Source organism: Lygodium microphyllum, chromosome 26 (genome assembly GCF_053477565.2).
Source record: "Lygodium microphyllum isolate KBCC chromosome 26, Lygodium_microphyllum_v1.1.10, whole genome shotgun sequence".
Taxonomy (NCBI): domain Eukaryota; kingdom Viridiplantae; phylum Streptophyta; class Polypodiopsida; order Schizaeales; family Lygodiaceae; genus Lygodium; species Lygodium microphyllum.
In genome coordinates this window covers 80,306,120-80,320,900 of record NC_141160.1, presented here as the reverse complement: position 1 = coordinate 80,320,900, position 14,781 = coordinate 80,306,120, and positions in this window count along the sequence as shown.

Genomic DNA, 14,781 nt, shown 5'->3' with positions numbered 1-14,781 from the left:
TAATGCAAGATATTTTTAGGCCATATCTTGATGATTTCGTGCTTGTCTTCTTCACTGACACTTTAGTCTATTCTAAATAGGAAGAAGATCATGAACCCCAACTTCGGATTGTCCTTGAGACAATGAGGTCACATAAGCTGTATGCTATGATGAAGAAGTGTGCATTCTTCAAATGTCAGATTGAATATCTGGGATTCATCGTATCAGAGAAAGGAATCTCAGCGGATCCAACCAAGGTCAGGAATGTGCTAGAATGGCCAATACCAACATCTGTCAAAGAAATACACAACTTTCTTGGATTGACAGGATGGTATAGAGTCTTCATCAAAAACTATGCTTTGATTGCAGCACCTCTGACAGATTTACTGAAGAAGCAAACATCCCTTGCATGGTCAACTCCCGAATAAACCAGCTTTGATAGACTAAAGCAAAGTTTGGTATTAGCACCTATCCTAAAGCTTCCAGACCTCAGGAGGAGTTTGAGGTAGTAACTGATGCTAACATACTTGCCTTAGGATGTGTACTCATGCAGGAAGGTCATCCTGTAGCCTACTCTTCAAGGAAATTGAAGAGTCATGAGAAGAATTATGCTACCCATGATTTGGAATTGTTAGCTGTCATCCATGCTCTAAAGCTTTGGAGGCACTACTTATTGGGTAATAAGTTTACTCTAGTGGCTGATCATAAGAGTCTCAAGTGGATCTTTACCCAAAATGAGATCAACATGAGGCAACGTCGATGGATTGAAGTGCTAGAGGAATATGACTTTAAGATCAAGTACCAACCAAGAAAAGAGAATGTAGTTGCCGATGCACTCAGTCACAAGGCATTCCTAAATTCTCTAATCTTACAAAATCCATCAACATCTAGATCTCTAGCTACAAAAGTATCCATGCCAAACAATCCAATACTTGAGTTAGCTAGAGAGGAAGCATGCCATGATCCAGCCTATCAAAAGACGCTAAGGGAAATCTCTATCAAGGATCAATATCAAAAGCGGCAATCTAAGTATCATGAATTCCCTGTCAATGGTGGACTTGTCTACTATAGAACGAGGCTGTGTATACTGCCAAGTCAGTCAGTTAAGCATAAGATATTGTGGGAAGCTCATGATTCCCCTTTTTTAAGACATCCTGGCTATGCCAAGACTCTCAATACAGTTAGGAAGAGCTACCATTGGGAGAGACTTAAAGGTGATGTTCTCAAATATGTCACCGAGTGTTTGTCTTGTCAACGTATCAAAGCCAAACATGTCAAGATGCTAGGGAAGTTACAACCACTTGACATTCCCCAAATGAAATGGAAATTCATCAGTATGGATTTTGTTGTTGGCCTACCCCAAATTTAGGGAGGATACAACTCCATCATGGTTGTGGTTGACATGCTTACTAAGGTAGCACACCTTATTCCAGTAAAGACAAACTATAAAGCCTCAGACATTGCAAGGTTGTTTATCAAGGAGATATTCAAGCTACATGGGTTACCCAGAAGAATCATTAGTGATCATGATTCTTTTTTCACATCACACTTTTGGAGAGCTATCTTTGAAGCCATTGGGACTCAACTCTGCTTTAGACAGCTTACCATCCCCAAATGGATGACCAAACAGAGCGAGTCAATCAAGTCATCGAGGATATGCTTAGGGCATACTGCGGTCGTGAGCCAAAAAGGTGGATTCAATACTTGCCTTTGGTTGAATTTGCCTACAATGCTTCTTACAAACAAAGCATTTAGATGACCCCTTTCCAAGCATTGTATGGTCATGGCTGTCGAAGCCCCCTAAACTTCTCAGATCCAACCTTAAGGGTTGAAGCTTCAAGGTAGATGTTGGAAGAAATGGATGACCAAATAAAGTCAATAAGACAAGACATCCATCTCTGCAATATCCAAAAGCTTTTTGGAAGATTCCAAGGGTGGGCTTCCTAAGCCCCCCTTCATGTGATCCTTAGGCCCCTTTCCCCCCCCCCCATGAAAAAATTCCTTCTTAGCCCCTTTTATACCTTTGTTTTCCCCCACACAAAAAGAAAAGCCCCCTTCTTGTGGTTTTAGTAAGCCCCCACTTTAAAGAGGTTTTCCTACCCCCTTCCCGGGAATTGAACTCCAAGCCCGTGGGTTTCCCCCTCCCTCATGAAAGATCCCTCTAAGGCTTCTTTTGCCCTTGCCCTTCTTTTCAATCCCTCAAAAAAATCCATTTAGTACTTTTTTTTTTCGTGGAACCCTATTCAAGGCCTTTAAAAAGCCCCATCAAGCTTTTCCTTTGGATTTTCTTCAATCTCCCAATTAGCCCGAGTGCTAAACCCCTTTCCATGTATTCAATTTGCACCGAAGCTTCTACAAAAGGACGGAAAAAACATTCACAAGGGACGTGTGAATTACAGAGGGAGTTTTGCAAAGCCACATCCAAGACGGAAAGGTCGTGTTCGCGATGGCTCCTAAGAAAGCCCAAGGCGCAACTGCAGGAGGATCGTCTCCTAGCATCCACGTGGACATCTCACCACAAGTGCAGGTTTTCCTTCCTGAACTTTTATTTTACGTTGTTATAATTTTACGTGCGTGGATGATTTCTGGGAGATAGGATGCATGTTCCGTCTTAAATACTTTGGTTAATTTAAAAGAATTAGCTTACGACGGACAAGTTCGGCCATTAGTATTTTCAATAAAACGAACTAACTAGGATTTAACATGTGACCTAGTCGCTCGTATGGTCAAGGCTGAAACTCCTATACCCCATATTCATGGAATGTAGGGACATTGGAACATACTTGAGAAGTGATCTAGGGATTTTCCCTAAGAATGTTTCTCTAGAAAAAGATGGAACTTAGAACCCTAGGATTGACAATGTCAGCCTAATGTAATAATGAATAGATTATTTCATGACCCCATTCGAAGGGTAGAATAGTCCCATAGTTTGATGCGACACTTATGCAACAAGTGCAAAGTCTTTGAACGGTGGAGGGAGAATCCCAAGCCTCCAAAGCTAGAAAGAGGTTGCCATCGAATGCCTCTGCCATTGGGTTTGTAGGGGTCTTGATGGCCATTGTTAGAGAGGCCTTGGGGGAAGCATAAGAAGATGAGGAAGTTGGCAAGATGCCAGACACTAGGTCCCCTCCCTACCAAGAATAGGAGAAATCTAGCAAGAGGATGAAGAGTGATGACTAAGAGAGCACAAAGAAGGAGAGAATAGACTTGTAAAGAGTCCAAAGAGAGTCCAAAAATGCCAAGGATAGAAGGAAGAGAAAATAAAAGAAGGAAGAAAAAGGAATAAAAGAGAAATTAAGGAAAGTTGAAGAGGAGAGGAGGAGGAGAGCAGAGCAATAAACCAAGGATTTAAGGAGGAAGGATGAAGAACACATAGCCCTAGACATCCGCCTCTCACCCTAAACCCCATCCCACCTATCCTAGTGCCCACCACCCTAGTCTTTGCACCCATCCAAGCCTCTTCTACCATGGTGGATGCTAGTTACCTTCGGCATGGGTGCACTTTTTGATCTACAAAGAAACAGTTCAAGGTGGAAGTGGAAGGGCCCTAGTGACTAGAGAAAAAAGACAGGCAGCTACTATGGATGTGGAGTCTAGATAGGACTCCAAAAGGAAGAAGGTAGAAGCATCCACAACAACGACTACTCCTACAACACTATCATCATCTACAAACTAAGATGACTACATCAAGGAACTCGTCTCACAGCTGAAGAGAGCAAAAGAAAGAAAATATGATGTTGAACTCATATTCTAGGAGCAAAGAGAGAATATTAAAGAGCCATTTGACTTCGATTTCTGATTTCCCACCACATTGAGTAGGGTATTAACCAAGGTGATGAAAGAGGTGATCGACATCGGAAGGAGGCTGGGAGATAGATGGTCCTCTGAGAGAGAGAGAAATCCTATCCAATGGGCAATAGAGGCTCTAGAATAGTGGGGAAAAAAATTCTATGAAGTGCCTAAAATAGTGAAGGGCTATGAGTGCCAACCAAAGTGGAGGAGGTGCATTTGGGAAGGTAACGTTGACACTTGAATGTCATTTGCAACACCCTACCCTTCGAACAAAATAACCCCACTTTCATGCCATATCCAAGAAGGTTAAGAGTGGATTAGAATTCCAATATCCATGGTCGATATGACTTCCCCAGGGTATACACTATCAATGCAACCAAGCTTGAGGAAGCCCTCAGTTTTATGCTGCAAGATCTTTACGAGTCCATACCCCACTTTCTCAATGATTTCACTTCATGCCCAAACCTAGCATTCTTGACTACATGTAATTATCTTAGTTTAATTAGGTTACTATTGAAGCAAGAGCCTACATCACAAGAGTACCACCTATTGCCACTCTTAATTTATCCAAATGGCATAAATATCTGTGCTATGAATAGGTTAATGATGTGGGCTACCCAACTCCATTCTTTTTTCTTAGCTCTCTTAGAAGATATGAATGATAGTTGCTTCACTCCTTGTAATCATCCATTTCTTTCCACCTGTAACGTGTCCACTAGAATCCTCTAGGACACGTCTTAGCAGTCCATCAGAAAGGTTGTCTAGAAAACTCCACCCGGCACTCCCACGGAATGTTGCGGGTTTTGCCATCTAGGACTTTCCGCGTCTGCCACGTAACGGAAGTGTCCTGGCCGTTTCCCACTTAGGATCGACCGGAATTGTTTGGTCATTTACTAGCAACAACTAGCGTCAGACCCGAGCGAACTACTTTACACAGAAACGCCAGGTCTGAAGCGGATTCATGCTACACTTGGTTCAAGGAGAATGGGAAACGAGAGGGATGCAAGGCTCGACCTCTCTGCCATAAGGCATAGTCCCATTCCGTTCCCCTAAAACAGCGTGAATCGGGTAATAGATAATTCCATGTCATCGTGCTACTTGCTTTGGGGATAACGATCGTCCTCTGCTTGCCGAAGACTTTGAGAAAAGTTCCCGGCTAACCGGGACCACCCATCCGTAGGACGGACCCATGGTCCATCCTCCGCACTTTCCTCGGTTTGTTTTAGTTATGTAATTACCTACCACATTAGTTTGACATATAACAAACAGCTTCCTTGATTAACCCTGTTAAGCACTGGTTCCTTCACGTAATCTTATCACAGGACATAAAGAAAACAATGCCAAACAACTTCTTTATTATCATTTTATCCTTTTATCTTTGCAATACAAGGAGTTCCCGCCCGTAGGCGTATTCATAATCCGCCCGAAGGCTATCCAGTAATCCACCAGGGATCACTAATCCAAGTTTCCGCCCGTAGACTAGTATGCGGGCCTCGAGATCCAATCCCGAGTCACGTTAGTCTCTTGTGCAGGGCCCGAAAGGCGAGGGATTTACAGCCAGAGCCCCCCCTGGCACCCAAGCGTCCTCCTGCTCCAAGTAGAACTCAACGGAGAGACCTCTCGCGGCGGGTTCGGTCCACGTTCCCGGCGCGGCTAACAACCCCCTTGGTTAGGGTCAGGCAGGCAGTCGGGGGTAACTGAAGCTGCCTCTCCCTTCAGGCTTCAACCTGAAGTATTTAGATATATTTTCGTCCTTTAGTTCATTGAGCAAACAATGCAAACAGTGCTTTCCAAACTGTTACAAGCACAATCAATTTCCAATGGTCGTTTAGCTGGCAAACTGTTAAGGAGTGACTCCTTTTCTTCGAATGCAACCCGCATTCGATCCGAAATCAATTGCAACTTGGCAAGATTCCTATCATTCTTGGGTTAGGGTCATACCCTACCAATACTTTAGGTTTTGTTGTGGCAGGATCCAGCGACCATGTCGCTTTAGTTTATTGTCTGGTCATTTGCTTCAAGGCAAACACCTAACCTTTCCTTTTCCTTGGCAGTTATCTCCCAAGAAAAGTGAGTAACAGGATGATTACCCATCCTCTTATAAGTTAAATTCTTTCAATAACTTGCCAACCTCATTTCGAGAGATGATAAGTCTATACAAAGTTGCAGCTTTTTGCACATGTATTGCATCTATTCCACGGGATCATTCTACCCAATTGCTTAGCGTTTTTCGGTCACGGAATTTACCTCCAGCCGAGTAGCAAGGTTTTAGGGTATCCTCCAAACCATTCCTAATTATGTTGGCCCATGGTCCTAAAAATAGACAACTCCGTCGGAGTTTCATCATTTTGAACGAATGATCCTTGGGATAAAACCTTAGATCATTTCATGCATGAACATCCAATTGATTCGACATTTCGTGTGTAAGATTCTTAGGTTTGCGAGTTTAGTCTTGGCAACCAGTGTAAAACTAGGTCGAATTCTTATTGCACTAACCCCTAGTTAACACTTGGGATACCTATCATATCGACTGAGCCATGCCCATATGAGTCCCTTGTGGTTTAGGTTACTTAGTCAATTCAATTATACTTGTCTTGCGACGAGGATGATCCTTCTAACGGTAATAAACTAAATCTAACGGAGAACAATAGTTATAACTCCACCAACACGCGTAAACATGCGATTTATTGCTTTTATGCATCACATGGTCCACGATAACTTTATCTTTCTTTGGTGCACGATAATCTGGATACTAACTTTTCCTAGGACCTACTAGGTCTTACATCAATAATCATACCTACAACCTTGTTGTCTACTTTCGAATCTTATGCTTTGACAAACCATGCAACCTTTCCTAAATGCGGTTTCTGATGAATGACGTTTTCGCATGATGACTATGCAATACCCAACATTCTCCTAGCTACAATGTAGTTTAACGAAGTTTATACCAAACTAAAGCTAGTGTTAACTCATTCCATTTTACATGCTATTTGCAAGTCCATAATTTCCGTACTCTATTATTTCTTTTCGGATAATATCTTATGGTGTTAACCTTGCCTCATGAAATCGTTACGAGAAGGATGTTGCCTAACATGCGGCACACGCTTATTCCTACCATGTCTCGGACGAAAAAGAATGCACTTATAAATTCCATTTCTTTGCCTAAGTTTAGACTCATTACTTTGATAATGTACCAAAATAGCTACATGCAACTAGCCTTCTAAGGTGGATAACTCGTTCAAATTCATGACATATTTCAATCTTGCCTAATGTTTCAAGAGATACTTATCAAATGTATTTTTTTTCCCAATTTCCACATGCATTAAAATTAAGCGTAAAAATGCAATTCCCTTTATGAACTAAGCGCGCCTAATCATTTCTTTATGCGGAAATAACTCGAAAGAACCTGGACTTGTGGGCTCGGGGAGATGTCCACTTGTATACTCGGAGATGAACCTCCCGCAGTCGCACCTTGTGATCTTTTTGGGGCCATCGTAGGCGTAAATTCGGCTTCTGATTTGCCTTGGTGGTCTACGAAATGACTAGCCTCGGGATGCAGCCTTCCGACCTTTGTCTTTTTTTTTTTCCGTATGCGGAGGATTCCTTTGCGGGATGGCACTTGCGGAAAAGGGCTTTAGGAGTCTTTTAGGGAAAACCCGAGTTGGCACGGAATTTATTCTTGGATGGCTTGCGGCTTTAAAAATCTTTTTGCGAAAGCCTTTTCGATGGGTCTTGTGGGGGACTTTACGGCTTCCACCCTCTCCTCTTCAAGTTCCGGGGAGGGGTATGAATGGGTCTTTTGGGGAATGTGGTGGGAAGGGGGCTTAAGGAGGCCCCCCCCTTAGAAGCTTCTAAAGAAGCTTCAAGAAGCTTCTGAGCTTCAGCTGTGACGTCGAGGGGGGGAAAAGGAGTCGAATTCCAGCGTGGCGGCGGCGGTTGAGATGGCCTGGCGGGACTGAGGCGGCAGCTATGGCGGCTGGCGGACAAGGCGGACTGCAGCTCGGCGGCGTCGGCGACCTCCTCTCCACGGCGACCTCACCTCCCTCCTCACGGCCCGTCCTCCTTCCTTCACACAGCCTTGGGGGGTTTTTATAGGCATTGGGGGGGTGGGGAAGAGGGCCTCCACACACGTGGAGGCTCCCCCTCATGCAGTCCGTCTTTACTCCACCTTGGCCATTCCCCCTCCTCACTCCCTCTCCTCCAGCCATGCATCGGCTGGGGGGAAGGGATAATTTTAAAAAAAAATTGCCTTGAATTTATCCTATTGCCCTTCCCAAGCGGTCGTTTCCTTGCGGTTTTTACGGTCTTCAACCCCGGCCTCTAACTCTCAACGTGGAGACCTCATTTTTAAGCGTGCATGGCGTGGATTAGGTTACAAATAATTAGGAAGTAGGGAATACCCTTGCACAGGGTTTACACGGCGTGCGGAAAGTTAATATTTGCGGTACGGGGTACGCGGAAATATTACATTCGAATCGAGATGTCCTCATCTCGAGATAAACTGGGGATATTGAAGATTGAGAGAGCTTTCATCCATCCAGGTAGCATCCTCTTCGGGATAATCTTTCCACTGGACGAGGCATTCTTTCAAGGTTCTAGATCTCAACTGTCTCTCCTTGACATCTAAAATCTTTTCCGGTCTTAGTTCAAGGACTCCTTGACTAGGCATTACAATTTGTTGGTCATCAAGTACATGATTTGGGTTGGGTACATACTTTTTTAGGAGACTAATATGGAATACATTGTGAACTTTTAGGTTATCAGGAAGTTGCAATTTATAAGCATTGGGTCCTAGGCATTTGAGGATTTTATATGGTCCACAATACCTTGGACTTAGCTTCTTGCATTTACCTAGAGATAAAGAGCTCCTCTTGGGGCGTACCCGTATGAAAACCATGTCTCCTTCTCCGAAGACCCTCTCTTGGCGTTTCAAATCTGCATATGCTTTTTGTTTATCTTTGGCTGCTTGTATGTCCTGTCTTATTGACCTTATTTGGTCATCCATGTCCTCCAACATTTGTCTTGAGGCTTCCACTCTCAGGGTAGGATCAGAAAAATTTAGAGGACTTTGACAATCATGACCATACAATGCCTGAAAGGGAGTCATTTGAATGCTCTGCTGGTAAGAAGCATTGTAAGCGAATTCTACTAACGGCAAGTATTGAATCCATCTCTTCGGCTCTCGACAGCAGTAAGCCCTAAGCATATCCTCAATGATTTGATTTACTCGCTCTGTTTGTCCATCTGTTTGGGGATGGTAGGCAGTGCTAAAACAGAGTTGGGTTCCAATAGCTTCAAAGATAGCTCTCCAGAAGTGAGAAGTGAAAAGAGAGTCTCGATCGCTAATGATCCTTCTAGGTAACCCATGTAGCTTGAATATTTCTTTGATAAACACTCTTGCGATATCGGAGGCTTTATAGTTTGTTTTTACTAGAATCAGGTGTGCAACCTTAGTAAGCATGTCAACTACAACCATAATGGAGTTGTATCCTCCTTGGACTTGGGGTAAGCCCACCACAAAATCCATACTGATGAATTCCCATTTCATTTGGGGAATGTCAAGTGATTGTAATTTCCCTGGCATCATGACATGTTCAGCCTTGATACGTTGGCAAGACAAACATTCAGTGACATATTTGAGGACGTCACCTTTGAGCCTCTCCCAATGATAGCTCTTCCTAACTGCATTAAGAGTTTTTGCATAGCCAGGATGTCCTGCGAACGGGGAGTCATGAGCTTCCCACAATATCTTCTGCTTAAATGACTGGCTTGCTGGTATACATAGCCTTGTCCTATAGTAAATAAGTCCATTGTCAACAGAAAATTCATGATACTTGGCCTGAAACTTCAAATTCTGATCCTTGGTAGATATTTCTTTTATCATTGCTTGGTAGGCTAAGTCATGGCATGCTTCCTCTCTAGCTAGTTCGAGTATAGGGTTGCTTGGCATAGACACCTTTGTAGCCGGAGATCTGGCCGTTGATGGATTCTGCAAGATTAGGGAGTTTAGGAATGCCTTGCAACTGAGTGCATCAGCAACCACATTCTCTTTCCCTGGTCGATACTTGATTTCAAAATCATACTCCTCCAATACTTCAATCCATCGACGTTGCCTCATGTTGAGCTCATTTTGGGTAAAAATCCATTTGAGGCTCTTATGATCTGTTACTAGAGTGAACTTGTTTCCCAACAGATAGTGTCTCCAAAGCTTTAGAGCATGGATGACAGCTAATAACTCCAGATCATGAGTGGCATAATTCTTTTCGTGACTCTTCAATTTCCTTGAAGAATACGCTACTGGATGACCTTCCTGCATAAGAACACACCCCAAGCCAAGAATGCTGGCATCGGTTACTACCTCGAATTCCATATTGAGATCAGGAAGTTTCAGAATAGGTGCTGATACCAAACATTGCTTCAATTGGTCGAAGCTATTTTGTTCGGGAGTAGACCATGTAATAGAAGTCTGCTTCTTTAATAAGTCGGTAAGAGGTGCTGCAATCAAAGCATAGTTTTTTATAAAGATCCTATACCATCCTGTCAAACCAAGAAAGCTACGTATCTCTTTGACAGATACTGGTATTGGCCATTCAAGCACATCTCTGACTTTGGCTGGATCTACTGATATTCCTTCTGATGATACGATGAATCCTAGATATTCAATCTGACGTTTGAAGAATGCACACTTCTTCATTTTTGCATACAACTTATGAGACCTCATTGTCTCCAAAACAATCCGTAGTTGAGGTTCATGGTCTTCTTCCTGTTTAGAATAGACTAAAATGTCATCGAAGAAGACAAGCACGAAATCATCAAGATATGGTCTAAAAATATCCTGCATTAGTCTATTGAAGGTGGCAGGTGCATTTGTAAGGCCGAATGACATAACCAAGAATTCAAAGTGCCCATATCTTGTATTGAAGGCCGTTTTTGGAATATCCTCATCCTTGATCCTGATTTGATAGTAGCCTGACCTGAGATCAATTTTGGAGAAGATCTTTGCACCTTGAAGGCGATCAAGAAGCTCATCTATTCTAGGAATAGGGTACTTGTTCTTGACTGTTGATTGATTCAACCCACGGTAATCAATACATAGTCGAAGTGTCCCATCTTTCTTTTTCTGGAATAGGACTGGAGCTCCCCATGGTGAATTGCTAGGCCTGATGTAGCCTTGGTTTAACAGCTGCTTGAGTTGCTCCTTCAACTCAATAGCCTCCGGAATGGACATTCTATAAGGTCTCTTTGCAATTGGCGCAGCTCCAGGTATTAGCCTTATTTCATGATCAACTTCTCTTGGAGGTGGAAGTTCAGTTAATTCCTCAGGGAATACGTCAGTATATTCTTTTAGCCAAGAGGGTCCCTCATGAGACTCTTGCTTTTGATCTAACTTGTTAAGTTTGATCAAGTAAACGGGTAATCCTTTCCTAACCCCTTTTATGATCCACGATACCTTGGCTAATTGGATTTTCGGCACTCCTGCCTCACCTTGAGTCGTAACAAACTCTCTGTCAGAGTTTCGAAAGGAAACTTGACCCTTTCCACAGTGGATGTGGGCGTCATTGGGCTTAAGCCAATCCATCCCGAGTAGACACTCATGGATGCCTAAGTTCATGACTCTGAATTTGACCGAGGTTTTCTTTCCTCCCAGATAGAACTCCTCCTTAGCAGTTTGCCTAGCACAAGTTACCTCACGACCGTTTGCCAATTCCACAAGTAGGGTAGGTGCTTCTACTGTGGCTATTCCTAATCTCTTAGCACATGCTGGTGAGATAAAGGAATGTGTGCTGCCACAATCAATCAAGTTTTAAAACCTTTACCTTGATAGTCCGACGGTGTTTGAATTACCGAGAACTGGCGATTCGGCCCCTTTTTGTGTAAAGCGGCATGGACCGTCGCTCTTTCGAATTCCGCTTCCATAGTCGGGTCTTCCTCTTCTTCTGCATTACATCTTTGCCTATTGGTAATGCAGGCAGCTCTTCCCCTTCCACGGGCGGCGGCTCCCTGCTCGCGGCCAGCACTTTGACGGTGTCCCTCGCTAAGCTTGGGACATTCCCTTCTGAAGTGACCGAGTTCGTTGCAGTGGAAACATCGGAGGTTTCGGCCATTACTGTGAGTAGGAACAGAGTTGTTGACGTTATTTGTCCTTGCTTTCTTTCTTTGTCCTTGATTGTGGCCTTGAACTCTCTTAACCTAGGGTCTGAATGCTCCTCTGCTTGGGTTGCTATAAGTCCAGTTCTTAATACTCCTTGGTTTAGCTTGCACTTCCTGAATTATAGGTGCCGCTCGAATGAGTGCATCCTGAAGATCTGATGGTCGCATAGATTCGAGACGGGTATTTACAGGTGGATTTAAGCCTGCGCAAAATTTGGACACCTGCTGTGTCGTGTCCATTTGTGGCGCATACTTTAAGAGTGAGACAAACTTAGAGTAGTATGCGTCAAGAGTGAGTCCTAACTGTTTTAGCTCATAGAACTCATTCATTTTCTGAGTATGATATGCGGGCGGCAAATATCTCCCTTGCACGGCTTGCTTTAACTTCTCCCAGGTAACGGACCCCTCTGAAATCCCTTGATCCCTGCACCATTGTTTCCACCATAGTCTGGCTTCACCGGTGAGTTTTAATTTGGCGAGCATGGCCTGATTGGTAGGTGCAGTGCCAGCTGCTTCGAAGTAGTCCTCCATAGATTAAATCCAAATCTTAGCGTCCGACTGGACGAATCTGCCTCTCCCGTCAAACTCGGGTGGCTTTATCTGTTTGAGGAGGAACTTCTTCTCCTGGATCACAGTCGTACTTGCCGTAGGGGGTGAATTTGGAACTTGTACCTGGGGTTGTGCCTGAGTAAAAGTTTTCTTAACTTTATTATATGAGAATTGACATTAGCTTATCTTTAGTTCAGCTATCTCGTAACTCATGAAGCTACTTAACTTTATGCAACAACCCTGATGCACAATCGGATAGTGATAAAAAGAAGTCCTTATTTATATTTATATGGCGTAGCCTCATACAACATCTCGAGTGATGATAATCCAATCATTACATTTAGTTTGGGGAGAACAACATTGTATTGGATTTGTCTACAGGAACTGTGTAATAGTAGGGTTTTGGGTCATGAATCTTTAGGAATCGATAATTCATCGGAAGTTCAGGATATCCTTTCCGCTGGAATCCATACTTCCCATGGCGGCCCAATACCTTAATCCTATCAGCTGGAATTACACGGGTTACTTCCTCATAAACATATGAGTTTAATTCAACCCTCCGACCTCGAATATACAAAGTCGAGTTTACGTGAGCTTCCACAAAAATGAACAGCTTCACGACTTTCAAATCTTCCAACCACTTGATCCTCTTCAGGTTGGTCTGTAGATAAGCGAACCGGTGGGCAGCTATGTAGTAGATTCCTGAAGACCCAGTCCATCTTTGTTCTATATATAGCGGTGATGGATTATAAATCTGCTCCAAGATGTTCATCATTTCAATTCTCTGCCTATAATGCGGAGAATGCATTGCAGTCATGAACATGATCCGGAACACCAAAAACTTGTTCCACGCCTCGTAATTCTGCAAGACAGTATTGAAGATGAGAAAATGTTTGAACAGGAACAAATTCTTTACTTCATTTTTCAATGAAATCTTTATGAAAATAAATCCAATGTAAGTCGGCTCTGATACCAACTGTAACGTGTCCACTAGAATCCTCTAGGACACATCTTAGCAGTCCATCGGAAAGGTTGTCTAGAAAACTCCACCCGGCACTCCCACGGAATGTTGCGGGTTTTGCCATCTAGGACTTTCCGCGTCTGCCACGTAACGGAAGTGTCCTGGCCGTTTTCCACTTAGGATCGACCGGAATTGTTTGGTCATTTACTAGCAACAACTAGCGTCAGACCCCAGCGAACTACTTTACGCAGAAATGCCAGGTCTGAAGCGGATTCATGCTGCACTTGGTTCAAGGAGAATGGGAAACGAGAGGGATGCAAGGCTCGACCTCTCTGCCATAAGGCATAGTCCCATTCCGTTCCCCTAAAACAGCGTGAATCGGGTAATAGATAATTCCATGTCATCGTGCTACTTGCTTTGGGGATAACGATCGTCCTCTACTTGCCGAAGACTTTGAGAAAAGTTCCCGGCTAACCGGGACCACCCATTCGTAGGACGGACCCATGGTCCATCCTCCGCACTTTCCTCGGTTTGTTTTAGTTATGTAATTACCTACCACATTAGTTTGACATATAACAAACAGCTTCCTTGATTAACCCTGTTAAGCACTGGTTCCTTCACGTAATCTTATCACAGGACATAAAGAAAACAATGCCAAACAACTTCTTTATTATCATTTTATCCTTTTATCTTTGCAATACAAGGAGTTCCCGCCCGTAGGCATATTCATAATCCGCCCGAAGGCTATCCAGTAATCCACTAGGGATCACTAATCCAAGTTTCCGCCCGTAGACTAGTATGCGGGCCTCGAGATCCAATCCCGAGTCACGTTAGTCTCTTGTGCAGGGCCCGGAAGGTGAGGGATTTACAGCAGAGCCCCCCCTGGCACCCAAGAGTCCTCCTGCTCCAAGTAGAACTCAACGGAGAGACCTCTCGTGGCGGGTTCGGTCCACGTTCCCGGCACGGCTAACAACCCCCTTGGTTAGGGTCAGGCAGGCAGTCGGGGGTAACTGAAGCTGCCTCTCCCTTCAGGCTTCAACCTGAAGTATTTAGATATATTTTCGTCCTTTAGTTCATTGAGCAAACAATGCAAACAGTGCTTTCCAAACTGTTACAAGCACAATCAATTTCCAATGGTCGTTTAGCTGGCAAACTGTTAAGGAGTGACTCCTTTTCTCCGAATGCAACCCGCATTCGATCCGGAATCAATTGCAACTTGGCAAGATTCCTATCATTCTTGGGTTAGGGTCATACCCTACCAATACTTTAGGTTTTGTTGTGGCAGGATCCAGCGACCATGTCGCTTTAGTTTATTGTCTGGTCATTTGCTTCAAGGCAAACACCTAACC